General features: G+C 40.9%; 1 protein-coding gene across 8 annotated transcripts in view; it reads left to right on the plus strand.

Annotated features, from left to right (window-relative positions):
* Nucleotides 1-16,966, plus strand: part of LOC128519739 (zinc finger protein 521) — a 134,139-nt gene that overhangs the window by 66,160 nt on the left and 51,013 nt on the right. The gene's annotated exons all lie outside the window — the stretch shown is intronic.

Raw genomic sequence — 16,966 nt, forward strand, 5'->3', positions numbered from 1 at the left:
GGGAGGTTGGTCAAAATAAACAGTCATTTTCAAAACACATTACTTCTTCATTGTACTGATTTATTTATTTATTCATATTTTTAATATTACAGATTTCTGTGAATGATCTAATACATGTGTTAATGAGATTCTTGGCTCTAAAACCTCACACTCGCTCACATTGACAGCCGTATGGGTATTCAGTTTCAATACGTGAGGTGCTCTTTTCTATGTTGATGTACGTTTTTGTAAATCTTAAGTAATAGATGTAATTGATTAGTAGATCAAGTAATGATCTTCTTTGGTTGTTTATGTCATTATTCTCCAATGTTTTTTGGGGTGTAAAAAGTGTATTTTTTTTTTTGGGGGGGGGGTGGTATCACTTTTATAAATACTGTATGGAAAATAGTTTAATAGCTCAGTGGACAATTCTATGATTTAATCCAATTAGAATTTATTTAAGTTCTTTTAACAATGGGCGTTTTCACAAAGTACTGTAGTTTCACAGAAATAATAAAAAAAATCCTTTTGATCCCCAGATGTTCTCATATGAGGACATGCCATTTTCTCCCAACTACATTGTCTGTAAATCCATACGCAATCCGTGTATAAGCATCATTAAATACAATTTTTCCGCCAGATTTTCTTCTATTATAATTCATACTGTAGTTATCAGGTGATAGTAAAGGAGAAACAGTGAAGATTAAATGCGGTATACAGAATAGGTCTCAGGATATTAGAGCTTGGTCAATTTCATCCCTAATAAGCAAGTTGGGGACAATGTTGGAGAGATAACACTCCCAGAGATGACATAAGGAAGGAACCAGACTCAAATTTGAGTGATACCAAATTGTACGACCATAAATAGATCTTATTGTATAATAATCTTATCTTTAATGTATAACTCCTACTGTATGTGTAAGCAACTAAACTACTTCCACATAAACACTGTTAGTAAGATCTGAAACTGGAATTTGTATTTAATTTCTTACAAATGACAGGTTTACACAGTAAAGATTAAAGACTTCCATATCGGCATATGTTAAGTTTTAAAGTACATGAATTTGGACATTTCAGAGCTGCCGATGGAACAATCTCTGTTTGAATAAAGATCTATGTATGAGGTCATGCTGGACTAACAATGTAAAAAGAATCTACCATTAGCCCATGTCAGATTGTCAAATCATATAGACTTTTCAACATGTTCTTCCTCAATATTAAATTTGATATCCTGCATTAAGTCTGACATCCTACAACATATGGAATAGTGGGTCCAAACTACACAAATTGTAGCTATAACTCCATAATACTAGGGCCTGCATGGACTAGCATGCCGTAGCCACGATATAATCTGTTCCCTACCACCTCCCCCCGAAAAACAAAGGGTTCAATAAAGATACAACCCTTCCTGTCCTTGTACAATGACTGTTAAAAGAAGAATTGCTCCACCGCCGTATCAGACAACCATTTCCATTTCAAAATGGCGGAAATGAACTAACCAACTGCCATGGTGCTGATGTACAGCCCATTCTCAGGTGTCCACTACAGTCTTCCTTTGACAGTTCTGGTGGGTGATGATAGTATGTGGGCTAGGCATTTCACGGGGTGGCGTGGTGTGGTGTGGAGGGGCGAATCTGGACTGGATCGTAATTACTTCACAGGCAGCATGTGCCAGAAAAGCAAAACGGGACGGGGGGAAGCAGAGGCCTCATTTGGAAAAGGGTCCAAATGCCTTCTCCCTTGAAATAAGGGGACACTTTCTCCTTTTAATGGCCATCTGCACAGGAGAGGCGAAACGAGAGGCCGGGGGTCATCTCTGCTCAGCTGTCACTGTTATTAGCGTAGGTAATGGAGCAGGCGCTCCTCTCTTAGGGGTGCTGTTCCTGGCCCTACGCTCCTTGCTTTATGGCTGTTGACTCACCCCGATAGCTCTATATATATAGACGACATGATGGCACAAAATAGAATAAAGTAAATTAGCATGTCCTCCGAGTCTAATCTGAGATATAGCCAATAAGAAAAAGGCTCCAAAAAAGCACAGAGCAATTTTGATGCGCCGCTTTGTTCCACCTCTGCACCCATCGTCCCCGTGACCCCCAAAATCAAATTGAATAAAGTATCCCTTAGATTTTAGAGAACTCATAACTTCTGTGATGTGGCGATGAGTCCGGCTTTTGCCTCATGGACCCAAGTGTGGCTTTGTGCGGGAAAAAAACTTATAACATCCTAATCACGTTTCTAGCGAGGAAAGCGGTGCGCGTTGGCCTGAACCAGTAGCCGCATTGCCCTTGGGAGTGAAGAGACAGCTCTCAAGGTCCAGATGGATCCATCCACATTCGCCATACAGCTGGTCATTCAAATCATGGGACTCAATGTGATATTCCTGTCCATCTGTAGGAAAAAAACAAAATGAAAAAATTCGATTGCTGGTGACCGTGGAGCAATTTCGAAGCAGGCCAGAAGACAGCTGGCCACTCTTTAGTTTGGAGTTTGCTGGCATGGCTAATTCACACAACTAAAGGCATGCGATGTGCCACCAGAGAGGGCGAGAGGAAGACGGGAGGAGTGGATGCCAGGGTTTATGCCTCTCTCAGCTTCTGCGGTCACTATTAAAACTGTCGTTAACGTCCTAGGTTTTTGAAGGATGTTTATTAAGGCCCGCGTGTGCTCGGTGCACACACTTCAGACGTGTTTTCTCTACAGACAAAAGCTTGGCATGCATGGTTCTGAGAGTTGCCTACGTATAAAGGCAGGGCATACACACGAGCCTATGTCGGTAGATTTTTATCGACAAAAATGCTTTTTTCTTTCATGTTGTAATTATTTATATGTCGAGATTTTCCGCAGTTTTAATAAATACGTTCAACAGTGATACCTGTTCAGTGTTGCGCAGGATTCCCACATAGTCTCATCTATATTGCGATATGGTAACAAAGCAAAAGAATCGGCAGAGCCTCAAAAACTTTGCCTCATGTGAGTCTGAAGGTCTTTCACTCACAGTTAAGCTGAAAAGAATCACAGCAGCACTTCAAAGTCCCCGTGTTTTCTTGACAACAGTGTGAACCCTGACCCTGAAAGCGCCATAGGAGCCTGTTTTTCCTCTATGTTCTCCTGCTGAGCCAAACCTCTTGCTTACATCTCAGTACCCTGATGTGAGGTCGTCATGCAGAAAAAAAAGGTCTAATCTGCCCTTCATCTCAGGCATCCAGCAATCTTCCAAAGCTCCTTGGCTTTTTTATGATTCCAGTGGGTCATTAGGAGTCTTCTTCTTCTTCTTCTTCTTCTTCTTCTTTTTTTTCCTTTAAATGATTCATTCAAACCAAACCATATATAGCACTCGTTTTTGAACCTAGAAAAAAAAGCGTAGTTTAAAGGTCCCATATTATGGTCTCAGAGATCACTATCCTGAATCTTCATTTTTTTATACCTCAATTTCAAATGTTTCACTCCTTCTCCGAACATGCCGTTTTAGTGTCTATGTAAATGAGCTACTGCTGAGCCACACCCACACAGAAAACAACAGGGCTGAGCAACAAGCAAGGGGTATCTTCTTATATGACATCATAATAGGGGAACAATCTAAACAAAAGATGCACATTTTTAAATATTCATTTTTTTGTTTGAGCATGCAAACTGAAGAAGACCCATTATAAATATATATTTTTTTTACATAAAATGTGCTCTTAATTGGTGCTGCTTTGATTCATTGTTTTACATTTTGGCTGGAATAAAAAGGGAAAATCTGTCTTGATCCACTTACGATAAACAAGACTTTCACAAGCTTAGTACTTGGTATAGACTGAACCTCAGTAATTATTTATGAAATGAATTAGGATTTGTAATAAACAACAACATATTGATTTATTTAAAATACTCAGCCAATCAGATTTCAGCAGTTCTTTTTACTTTGAGAACAACATTGAGCCACTTTAATGATGCATGACAGTATATTTATCTCTAGCTTCTGGATGCTGAGGGTACTATCAGTGAATGGTTAGGACCTCATGGGTGGATCACTAGTTTCAGCTTTTATCTCCACTGGCTTTTTTCCCTTGCCAAATAACTTGTACCAAACAGGTGGATGACGTTTGGAAGGACAGTCAGGAATTTCATAGAAAAGCTGATTTAGAGGGTCACCTTTTGGTGTGTTTTCTTTATATATATATATATATATATATATATATATATATATATATATATATATATATATATATATATTATTTTATCATTTTTTTTATTGCAAGGTGGGAGTGAAAGCTGAGTGCATGCCCAGACTTCCATCCACAACATGGAAAAAGGGACAGAGGAAGGGAGATAGAGATAGAGAGAGAGAGGCCTGGATCGATGGGCAGGAGGTGGGAAGGTGGCAAGGGTGGAGGGGGCTAGGGGGCAGAGTAGGGCGCACGTTTACTGTACAGCTGGCCGCTCTGTGTGAGGCAGAACCGTGGGCTGCTACCAAGCGCGAGGAGATGAGAAGCAGAGAGATGAGAACAGGAGAGACAAGAGATTCCATCCTGCCTCCTCGTTCCTGCCTTCTGCTTTTTTTTTTTACTTTAGATTTCAAATTCGTTTCGATTTCCAGCCTGACACCTAGTCCGGCTCCTCCTCCTCTGCTGTGTACGTCTGCATTACATGCATGCTTTGTCGTGAAAAAAAATATATACAGTATATATAAATAAAATAGAGAATAGGAGACTGCCTGGAATTGAGAACACAAATTATCCATGACACTGTTGTCTGAGGATCCCGCGAGAATAGTTTGAGCAGTGACGTGTTTACTGAATGTTAACCGACTTTATAACAAATACACCAAGCCGGTGCCAGGGGGAGGGTGGTGGGGTGGTATCGGGGTCTTGGAGATTTGGTATACAGTACAGTACTGTATATCAATCCAAATGGTGGCAAATAGATCGATTATCTGTTGATTTTATTCTAATGTAAATGTTAGATTCTAATACCCAAAGCAATAAAATTCCTAATGTTAGCACATTTCTCTTTAGTGCGAACCAAAGCCCAGAGCTCTGACATTAAGAGTGAGTAAGATGGAGAAAAAAAGACAGAGACAGACAGGGAGACAGAAAGAGCGAGCGAGTGAGAGAGAGAGAGAGAAGTCATTGATCAGAAAGGTGTGTGTAATTACTTATTAACACAGCCACACTTCACTGCACCGAGGTGACTGCACTAATGAATGGTGAGGCGTTATTAATCACCAATTAATAAAAAAACGGGGCGTCTGCTCAATCTATGCTACACGTGACCCGCACAGGATGCTCAGAGTCAATTATTATTTTCCGGAAAATCGATGCGCACCACTAGACACTCCGTTCATTTACCTCCGTCTGTCTGTCTGTCTGTAAGTCTGTCTGTCTGTCTGTCTGTCTGTAAGTCTGCATAGTTCTATGTTATTTTATTAGTGATTTATTGGACTGTTTATTGTGTAACAGCTGAGACTGAGAATGCTGGCTGCTTCCTGTTACAAACGGAAACTCTTCCTTTGCCAGAGGATGTGGACTTTTAGCTGAAGTCTTAATAGGACGGCTCGGTAGATCTCTCTAGTTTTATTTCATACTGTATGCAGGGGCTGTATGTATTGCGTACATGGTTTATTTCTTTGACTAAAAAATACGTTTTTGTACAAATTATTTAAAGGAAAAGATTGGAAATAATATTTGAATGATGTAAATAACATCTTGAAAAGCTCTATGTATTTTTTATTTATTTAAATATATTATTATTAGTAGTAGTAGTATTTTTCCTTTTAAGTACTTGTATTGTTATAAGGTTTATTTAAAGTTCTTTTTATTTATTAGTGTTGAAATTGTTTTTATTGATTTTTCTTTTCATAGACTATTCTCTTTTATGTACTCTTAACTATATGATTTTATACAATTATATAATTTATACAATTTTCCTTTGGGATTATCTATTTATCCATCTATCCATCTATCTATCTATCTATCTATCTATTTTAAATAATCATTAAGAAAAATAAAATATATATATTTTTGAACAATATTTCTTTTCAAATAATTTTTTTTTTCTTACATACTGTATTTAAGTCGAATATGTCTCTTCATCCTTTTCTAAACTTGTTTAGGTTTTTCTTTGCTACCCTACTCAGATTTTGATAGGCACCCTTCATCCCCTCTGTGTCTTTACTTTCTCCTTCCTCGAGCCGCCAGAGGTGAAAGACCCCTCTGCGTTTTCACCCCGAGTTCCCGCGCATGTTTTATTGATGGTGAGCGACCAAGGGGCCGCATTACATTAGCAGTCTTAATGCCATCCCTTGTTCTGAAGCTGAATGCTTAGGATTAAGAAGTGGCTCGTAGCGTTCGGCCTTCCAAACGTCCGGTCATGGAAGAAGGCATGGAAGGGTCGGAATGGAAAGACGCCCACGACCAAGGTTAGATAGGAAGTTGGACCTGGAAAACTGGCCTCGTCCCAACGCAGCCCTTAACTCTGAATGGAATCTCGCTCCCTATGTGGCGTCTTTGATGGGTTTGGCAGTTATCAGTTCTTTTTTTTTTTCCCTCTGTCTCCTGGTCCCATATGTACAAAGAAAGAGAAAAGGTCAAGGCCGAGACATCATTCACACTTAGATCGCTTGGCTTCAGTCAGTTGGCTTTAAAAGGGCAGATCCGACAGCCGGTATTCTGTCTCTGACTGATTTATGGGGTAATGTAGAGTAAGACTTTTTAAGCTCTTTTTCCCAAAAAATCCAAAGTACTTTTGTGAGTTCATATTTTCAGCTTCACCGATGTTACGTTCCTTGGGGCGACGCCTGATATGCTACTATTAGGTTATGCGTATTAGCCACTAACAAACATAAGATATATATATATATATATATATATATATATATATATATATATATATATTACACAACTTATGTTTGTTGTACTAGTATAACTAGCATACACTGTGTGTGTGTGTTTGTATGTGATTTAATGTCTGCGTGTGTGTGTGTGTGCGTTTTTAATAATAAGGATAGAGTGGATTGGGTGGTGCGGCTGAGTGCCAGGCACATGGATGGCCATGGCAAGGTCAACAGCGCAGAAGAGGCGCAGTTACTGCACCCTCCACTCCTGCAGCTGAGAGAGGAGAGGGCCAGCCATCTGTCCACTCCTGCCTGCCATACCCGCAGAGCACACACACACACACACACACACATACGCACGCGTACAAATGACACACACTCACTCACAAGTGACACACAAACACGCTGGCGCACAGTCCCACTGTAATACACAAACACAGATGCACACATGCAACACACATGACACAAACACAGACACGACACGTCCAATACAAATACGGCTGAGCAAATACGGCCATATGCACAAAGCACACATTCGGCCGGGATGTTGTAGAAGCTCGGCCGCATGTCGAGAGGTGTCATGGTGACTTTGAAGGCCAGGATGGCTTGCGATTACACGAGTTGCATGAACATTAAACGGATGAGTTGTTCCTTAATAAACTGGCAAATTGATGTGGTATAAAAGGAGTAAAACGCCACAGCATGGGAAAATAATCAGCCTTTATGATGTACCGATAACTCCACCTCTTTACATCTTTGCGTCGTCATTGATTATTTTCCCGCCGAGAGTTTTATTCCTCACATGCTGTAGATGTTGAGCTCCTAGTAAACTTGAATGAATATCACAGATTTCTGTCTTCAGCTAAAGCGAATGAGGAAACTCAGTGACCTGCCATGTCGAATCCAGCTTGTTAAGGAGAAAAGTAGTGCTTGAGAAGACTTTTTATAATGTCATGCATGACTCCAGGTCAATTAAATACTCTAGATATGACTAAACAGTAATAATCAGGGGCTTTTAAAGGCCTCCTCGTCCCCAAGACAGGTGTTTTTCCTTTTTTCTTTTTTTTCCCCTCACATCAACAGTGAGACAGCTTCACCGAGAGATTTTTGCCTTTAACGTGTCCAACTTCTTCTTGTTTTTCACCTTGCCCACCCCCCCGGGTCAGCCGGAGAACGGGCTGCTGATTAGCACAGCTCTCTCCTGCGAAGACCTTTACGATGCCCTCTGGCCGCAGCGGTGGAACCCTGTAGAATGTTCCAAAGCTCTCTAATAGGTTTCAGGTGCTTCGGGCCAACGGCCAGCCGCCAAGTCTGCCCCGGTCCCCAGCCAGAGTGCTGCTATTTATTTATATCCTTTTGAACTACCTGATAGTCATAATGCAAAGGGGTAGACAATCAGGTTAGACCTTGACACGAAGCAAATCGATGATTTGCAAATGAAGCAAATTTGATGATAAGTTTGTGAAAACTTGGAAAAGGAAAAATTTTGTACATTTATTGCAATTAACCTTCGCTTTTTTTTTTTACTCTTGATAATGACAAATCTGGTTGAGTTCCTACGTATGACCTCATATTAGCTGACCAACCTGACAAAAACTGTTAAAAGCTTAGCCTCCACCCATTCCCATCCGAACAATAGTTATTTTAAGTGATCATTATGTTTGTCTCCTAGCTATTATTACTGTCCTTATTACTGGCATTTCCGACTGTGTTGGCTATACTTGTCCATTTCCTCATCTTATTTTTGACCTCACAACTCCTCCATTCCAATAGACTTCCAATATATCTCACTCACACTCTGCATTGTGTCCTGTCAAGAAGTTTACATCCCTTTAAAAAGTTTGAGTGTACGCGCAACTTACGTAGCTTGTTCAGGTCAAGTCAGTTTGGTCACTCGTGTGCCGAGACAAATTTTCATTCTTAAGGTGAAAGTTCTTAAGGCTTGAGTTCGTATGCTGAGGTAGCACTGTACAACTCGACTGGATCTGTAGTCTTTGTCTCTTAAAATGCAAAAAAGACTCAAGGATAAAAACAGTAATAAGATAATAATTAATAAATGTCATATAATCTTATTAAGACCTTAAACCTGCAAACTTTTGTGTTTCCCTACCTGGTTTCAGTTGCAGGGGATTAAACAACATTAGTAAGTGCAATATCATAAATATCAGAAAAAAACTTTATTTAAGGAATAAAAGATGTAAAAGTGTGCTGCTGTAGGTAGATATTAATTGATTGAGTTACTGTTACCATCCTGGTATAGATTATTTTCCAATAACAACCCTTCCTGATCAATGTACCGAAGAAACCATAAAGCACAAAGTCCCCTGGAAGAAAACTTTCCAGAAAACTTTTTTTTTTTTTTTTTTAAATAAAAAAGTTTTTTTTTTTTTTTTTAAATCAGTTTCAGCTCCCGTGAATGAGCCACTCTAAAATGCATTACTCTAGAAAGGTTAGCATCCAGCGAGCGCATTAATATAAACCCTGTGATCTGCCTCGCAGCCAGAATCGCTGTCAGTTCTCCTTATAGAAGGCGAATCAACACCTTCTGACCAATCGGACTCGCAGATTAAACACAGCGCTGAGGTGTAAGTGATTTTAGCGCTGGACATGGCTGTAAGGCAGAGGCAGAGTTTGCATCATGTGATTAATTCCAGCGCAGGCAGATGTGAAAGGTTTGTCCTTATGGGCGCGCGGTTGCATCAGTGGTTGATGCCTCGGCTTCATGTCAGCGCGCGCGTTCCTATCAATGCTGGTTTCTTGAATTGGAGCGAATGCGGGAATCGTAACAGTGCACGAGGGTGTTGGCTGGTGCTTGTGAGGAGTTTCTTGTCTTTGGAGTTACATTGACTGTGGGTTGAAGGAAAATGCGGCCCTTTTTTATATTAAAAAAAAAATAGACACATTGATTGCACAAATGAGAAAATGTACATTTCAAAGTTATTTATTTATTTATTTATTTATTTATTTTAATCCTAAAAGTGCTCGTCGAACTCGTTTCTCGTCCTTTGTCTCCACTGTCGTTCCATCTCCCTTCCCTTCCCCCGACATCTCTGGATCGGAGACGCAAACCTTAAGCCGCTCTCGCTCTGATTAATCCTTAAGGTTTATAATTACTAATTAACTTACTGAGCGACTTCTAATGTAGTCCCCCTTCAATGAGGTGCATGGAGGACAACAGATCATTAGCTTCAATAATGAATGTGGACAGGACAGATAATGGACTGTGATATGCCTGCTCTGACAGTTGTATTAAATGAGCCGAGGGTTTTTGCCGCCAAAAGTAGACGCGACTGGATGCGGCTTGATAATAATGATGATGATGTTGAAGGCATAAAAGTGAGAGTTTTTTTTAATGCGGTGAATGTGCACTATAGGATTTGCTCAGAAGTTGAAAGTTGATTTTGGACAGTTTGGAGTAGAGTAGCGGCTCGAGAGGGCCATTCCCAAGGAAGCGGGAAGCGCGCGCGCGAGGGGAAACCGTCGGAAAAAATGTTACTACAACATCCGAGGCTAAAGGCCAAGCGCGCGCTCAGCATTTCCATTTTTTAACAACTAAGAGGTGTTAATTGCTGTTTGATCCCATTAATGATGATAGCTATTGTCTCTCTCTCTTTCACACACACACTGTTTTTGTCTTAATGACACTGCCTCCCTGGCACTTTTTTTTTTTTTTGCCAGCGTTTTTCTACCAACGCAAACCCTCCCCCCCTCCCCCCTCCTTTCCACGCACGAAGGCGCACACGCACGCTCACTTTCACATTGAGAAAAGATGCGTCTGGCGTAATGATTATTATCATTAAGAAATATTAATGTGCGAAGCAGTGATGACCCAGAAGCTCATTACTGTCAGAGGCTCGCGTGCTGCCTACGAGCGCCTCTCCACCTGCGCGAGGGCCGCGCGCGCACCCCCCAGCCCCCCCCGCTCGAGGATCACGTCTCCTCTCGTGACCTCCTCGGAACAGCTAACAGCTCCTTTACAATCTATGTGAGTGTGCGTGCGCGCGCGTGTGTGCACGCGAAAGAAAGAGAGACAGATAGAGAAAGCGCTGTGGGCGAAATGACTTTTGACCTTGTTTGCTTCTCCATCATGAATTTACAGTTTATTCTTGTAAAATTTTAGTGTGTGTTTGCAGATATCAGCACTGCTCGGAGATACTTCATGCAAAAAAAAAAAAAAAAACTTTGCGAAAAGCACTTCTCACCATCGTTTCACAGTGCAGGATTACTGATGCACAGTCTTGTTAACCCTATGGATGGAGTGAATATGGGTGTACACTGCAGCTACGCCTTGGCATGATCAGCGTCCAACCTTTATCTCCTCATGTGTCCTCTCTTACCTCTTGAGCAACGTTATCTAGTTTCATGTTTATAATTTTATGTGTGTGTGTTTGTTCGTGTGACTGAAGTCCTTGTGATTATTAATTTCAGCCCAGTTGTTTGGGTTTTTTTTTCCTTCTTGCTTTCTCAGTCCCTCCTCTCTCATGCAGTATTGGCATACATTAATTATGGCAGTGTTATTCTGATATCCGCCCGCTCTCCCAGTAGAGACGGTGCTCCACATAATTACACAGTCAATACTCGTGTTACCATTAACACAAATGTTCGGGCTCTGGGATAACAAAAAAAAAAAAAGGCGCGTTTTTTTCCAGATGTGAAGTGGAACCTTTTTTTCCTGCTCGCAAGCCTTTTAAGCCGACAGATTGAAGCGAATTAGGCATCAGCGCTCGGGTTCAAGAGAGGCGAGCTGGAGTTAGGACATGTTGCCTTCTATTTAGACTGATAAAGCTTGGTATATGTTTGTGGGAACTGATATATACAGTACCGTGGACAAATTTGTATCATTGGAGACATCCCTGATGTATGTCACAGCTGGCTATGTATATTCAATTCAATTCAATTTTATTCCTTTAGGCCTTTTACCAATTGTCATTGTCGCAAAGCATCTTTACACAATCAAAATAATTATTTAAGTTTGTATGGAGTGTGAATGTGTATGAATCAAAATGGTCAGTTAGTCTCTGGTGAGCAAGCCAAGGGCGACAGTAGCAAGGAAAAACTCCCTGAGATGGCAATAGGAAGAAACCTTGAAAGGAAATTCCAGTCCTGAACTATCGAGCGACTGTAGCCAAGTCAAGTCCTCAGACGAGGCCAGAACCATCTTCATGGTAGAGTGAAACCGTCCTCAGACATCGCAAAGAGACATCAAGGCATCCATGTGACGAGATCTCCAACCAGAAGCGGGGCACCAGGATGAGTCAGACAGGTCCAGAGGGAAGGGGGAGTCTGGATCACTGAGAGCTCAGGAACGACATACTGTATACTGTATGACCAACAGGTGCAACATTAGTTTTTAATAAATTCTCAGTTCTGATTGGTCAGAAGGTGTTGATTGAGATGCTGTTTATACAAAATGAATCAACGTCTTTTTATCAATGAAAAATGAGAATTTATTAAGAACTAATATATTATTATATTACAGTATTGCAGTAATAATGCACTTATTTCAATATGTTATAATTTAGTTTTCCAGTAATAGTTTGACATACACAGGTAGGTTTCTGGTTCCCCATGTGCCATTGCGTCAGATCTGAGCTCCACAGGACCGCTGCGCTGGAGATATGGTGTGGTGTCTGGCACCAGGATGTTGGCAGGATGTTGGCAACGGATCCTTTGGGTGCTCTTGGTTGCAGGGTTTTACCTCCATAGATTAGACTTATTTGTCCGGTGCATCCCATGACTTCTTGATCAGATTGGGTTCTAGGGAATTTAGATCACCACAACCTTGAAATCTTTGCCTGCTGGGTTCCGGACACAGTGATCTGTGGTGCACTGGGTGTTTTGGTGTCTTTATTTCATGGCCAGCTCTGACATTTAGCTAGACTAGATGGGCTGGCTTTGGTGGGCATGGGTGGGCCTGGGATGATAAAGATCAGGGGTAGCTTAGTGGTTAAGGCATTGTACTACGGCTCAGATGGTCCCAGGTTCGAATCCCATAACCACCAAGTTGTCCGTGTTGGGCCCTTAACACTCAACTGCTCAGATGTATAATGAGATAAAAATGTAAGTCGCTCTGGAAAAGGCCGTCTGCAAAATAACTAAATGTACTACTAATGATCAGGCCACTATTATACTGGTATGTAGTTAGTAATCAGTCTTGCTCAGCCCACCCATTAACATTCATAATGTTGTGACTGGTTGGGGTAAGTTACAGATACAGCATATAATCTATAAGCAAAGAATTATCTGTGGTATAAGAACGCTGCACTTTGGAAAAAAAAATATATATATTTTTTTTACATCAGGTTGCATCACACCAATCTGTAACTGATTTAACAGCGTTGTTTAACTTTTAAGATAGAATTGAAAATTTGTCCTATTCTTGCTGTTTTTGTTATTATGATGTGTCTGACCGTTTGTGGAAAACTTTACTGCTATTATTACTGACACATTCAGAACTTCTGTATGCTTATAATCCTGTGCTGGCTCATCTAGCACTTTTACTGTACAATTTGGTAGCCAATAGTGACCTATCGCTTTTTGCCAATTATAGCACGTTCCAATGCAGACCGTGTACTTGGACTGCGAAAGCGGCCGATCGTGGCCGCACTTGAGCGTCCTGCGTGACTCCGTCCTGCAGTCGAGAGGCGCCCGCAACTCATTTCCCATTCCGACTCGAGCAGTAGGCTTCCTGGCTCGCCTCCTGACTTTTTTTTTTTTTCCGCCAGCTTTTCGATGGCTGCTTCATTAAGACTTGGCCGGGAGTCCCGTGGTTCCATTTAATCAAACGAATTGCTATGGCAGACTCGGCCAATCAATCACAATCCTTAGCCAATATGCTGCATTCCATAAGCGTGGCAGAGGGTTTAGGAAAAACCCAAGTGCTGCTTTTTCCTCATGTTCTGCTGGTTCTCAAAGCCAGCGCGTGACGCTCGCTAGGTCAGGCATGTTGCACATAGTATAACTATGATCGCCGTCAACACATGTGAACATAATAGCAGTGCAGGTTGCGATCGTATTATATCAATACTGCATCATAACACACTTCTAAAATATAGGCAATATCTTATCTTTTTAATGGGAAGTAAAATCTTCAGGGATTTTGCACTGTAACTTTTAATGGATTTGGTTTAAACTTTAAATAAATAAAAAAGTAATAGATTTTTTTTTGTTGATGTTTTATAAGAAAATATTTACACATTTATTTTAAATAAATAAAAATGATAGATTTTTTATAGACATTTTCTGTTGAAATGTCTACAGATATTTAAATAAATAAAAAATGGATTTTTGGAGAAATTTTTGGTAAAAAAAAATACTTTTGTAAAGTTTCATGTAAAAAAAAATTTATTTATAAAGATTGGAAATATTTTTTACTGTCTTATTCAAACTTTAACAAATTATTTATTTGTTTCTTACTTTTTTTATTTCTTTCAACCAAAAAATAAACGATTTTGCAGTTATTTTGTGTTAGGACTTTTTAAAGTTTTTTTTTTTTTTTTTTAAGATAGTAATATCTATAGAAGTAATAGAAATACTAAAAGATTTTTTAATAACATTAATTTTTTTTTAATTATTATTATTATTTAAAATTCTTTGCCAGTTTTTTTTTTAATTGGTAGTTTTGGTAGCTATTTTTGTGGCACATTTGTAATGCATAAAAAAAAAAATCCGGTTTCTATAGGCATTTATCTCTCTTTAGGCTTTTGTCTCGCTCTACCTCCTTGTCACTTGATCACTGTGTCTTTCATCATCTTATTCTTCCACACTTGATCTTTTCTTTATCCCCTCTCTCTCCCTTCATGCTCTGTATCACTCTACACCCTTTTCAGTTTTCCCCTCATTCCTGTCTCGCCGCCTCGCTTTCCATCCATCCATCTCTCCATCTATTTGCCTCTCTCTCTCTCTCTCTGCCTGTCTCTCTCTCTCTCTCTCTCTCTTCCCCCCATCCCCCCGTCTCTGCGGCAGCGGGTCCCGGTGTGGCGCTCCTGGCTGGCCTGCCGGTTGTTTGCCAGCGTCTGGGTCCTGCTGGAATTGAGTCCTGAATGAAGGCGGCGGAATGAGCGGCGTCCCAGGCTGCTTCCTCTCCCTCCCTCATCAGCATTCCACCGATGAGAGTAATTAAAGCCCAAATTAATTCTGCTGTAAGCAGAGGAGCCACTGAATAACTGATATTAGAGGCTAGATGATGAATGCTTGGCATCAAGGGAAGTCTCCTGGGGGAGCAGAGGAATGGAAGAAGGAGGGGGAGCGAGAGAGAGAGAGAGAGAGAGGGAAAAAGAGGGAGTTTCTCCATCTTCTTTCTTTTTCTCTTTTTCTGTCTTAAGTTTTAACTTTTCCTCTTCTTTTGTGCCTCTTTCATGGTCCATGCCACCACACATCACAATGTTATCCCCCCTCATTCCAGCAGGACACATTGTCTTTAACTGTTTCGACCGAACCCTTAATTTCCTCAGGTCTGTGTCGAGAGATATTATAATCAAATACTTTTAGTGAGAGTTATTTAAACCGTCGCTATTTTCAGCGTCGCCTGTTATTTGTGCGCGAGCGACGTGTGAGCGCCTCCCTCCCTCATCGGCGGCCGTGAGATCCACGCTGGTACGATTCGATGATCCCTCCTGTCCCTGGCCGCTTTATTTTTGGAGCAGCACGTCTTTAGCAGGAGCAGTCACAAGGCACAAAGACAAACAACCGAACTCATTTAGGGGAAAGGAGCGCTCCGAGTCCTCCGAGAGATGGAATATTGTGTCATTATTTGCAGTTGCCGTAGGATTCGCTGATATTGTGATAGCATCATGTATTAGATTATTGCGCGTCATTGGGTACGGCTTGGCCAGCAGCAAAGGCAATTGAATTTGATCTTTTATTTTGTCTCCTTCTTACCGAAATCTTGCTCCTCAACCAAATGAGTTTTTGATACGACACGATGACAAATTCATCACCAGCCTCCGTTACAGTATCTTCAAGAAAGCATTAAGCATGTGCGGACAGTTTAACGCGCAAGTGGAAAAAAAAGAAAAAAGTACATAGTGATCGGTAGATAGTGTGTGAGAGTGTGTTTAAATATGGAGAAAGCATTTTATTTTTTTATCTTTTTTAGGTACTGTGAAGTAAACATTAAATTTAACACAAAAGTGCAGGTACAAAAATATATCTAAGGCTGTTTGCTTTTCTTATGAAGCAGAAGATGCGCCTAAGAAAATCCAGCCATCAGAGAGTGAAGTATTTAAACCCCAGAGAGGGAAAGAGCGAGAGAGAGAGAGAGAGAGAGGAAAGAGTGCTGGGGAGAATAAAAGGGTTGGCTTGGCGACACAGAGGGAAAGATTGGAGCCCATAAGGGGGCCAAATGCAGAAGAGATGCATCTTTGTTGCCTTGGGACTCGTGCACACACTCACACACTTACACGCAGCATGTGTGAGTGGTGCGCATGTGTTAGCGTGCATGTGTGTGTGTGTGTGTGTTTGGACCCTGTATGAATTCTGCTCACTATTTATTTCTCCTGCTGCCTGCATCTCCTCCCATCTTTACCTCTCTCTGAAGTCACTGAAGCACATGATCTGGACACGGGCAAAAAAGATTCGATAACAAAAGCATCTTCGTTTAATTATTTAGAGGTGACCTGTTTATGACTGCTTGGGAAATATTTGATATATATATAATTTTTTTGGTTTTCTTTCTTTTATATTAGAACTGTTCAAGTCAAACCGGGACTTGTTATGACATTTCACGTGAATGAAGGCGTAAACAGATTGACATTTACAGAAGCCTTCATGCACCGTACGGTGATGAGACTCTAAGCTGCAGTAGAACATTTGGCGTAAACGTTTTTAAAGAAGGTTGTACGTCTGCGAGTCCCGGCTGAAATAGCTCTCACTGCAGTTGTTCCCGTGAATGTTCAGCGAGTAGAACGCCTGATCTTTGAAAATCGATAGATATCTTGTCGCCAACTTGCAGAAGAGACACATCTGTCCTCGCTCCAAGCCATTTCCACAGGTTCGCGCCATTAAAGGAGTTCCTGGGAGGCCAGTATGAACAAGGCAGTCTGATCACGGCTCCGGCGTACTGAGAAAAGCTTTCACTTTAATGGTATCCAGGCACCAGTGAAACTCTGAGATAAGTGCGTTAGTGTTGCAGGGGAATTATATAGAGAAGTTTTAAACTCTCATAACTGT

The sequence above is a fragment of the Clarias gariepinus genome, chromosome 1 (assembly GCF_024256425.1).
Source record: "Clarias gariepinus isolate MV-2021 ecotype Netherlands chromosome 1, CGAR_prim_01v2, whole genome shotgun sequence".
Classification (NCBI taxonomy): Eukaryota; Metazoa; Chordata; class Actinopteri; order Siluriformes; family Clariidae; genus Clarias; species Clarias gariepinus.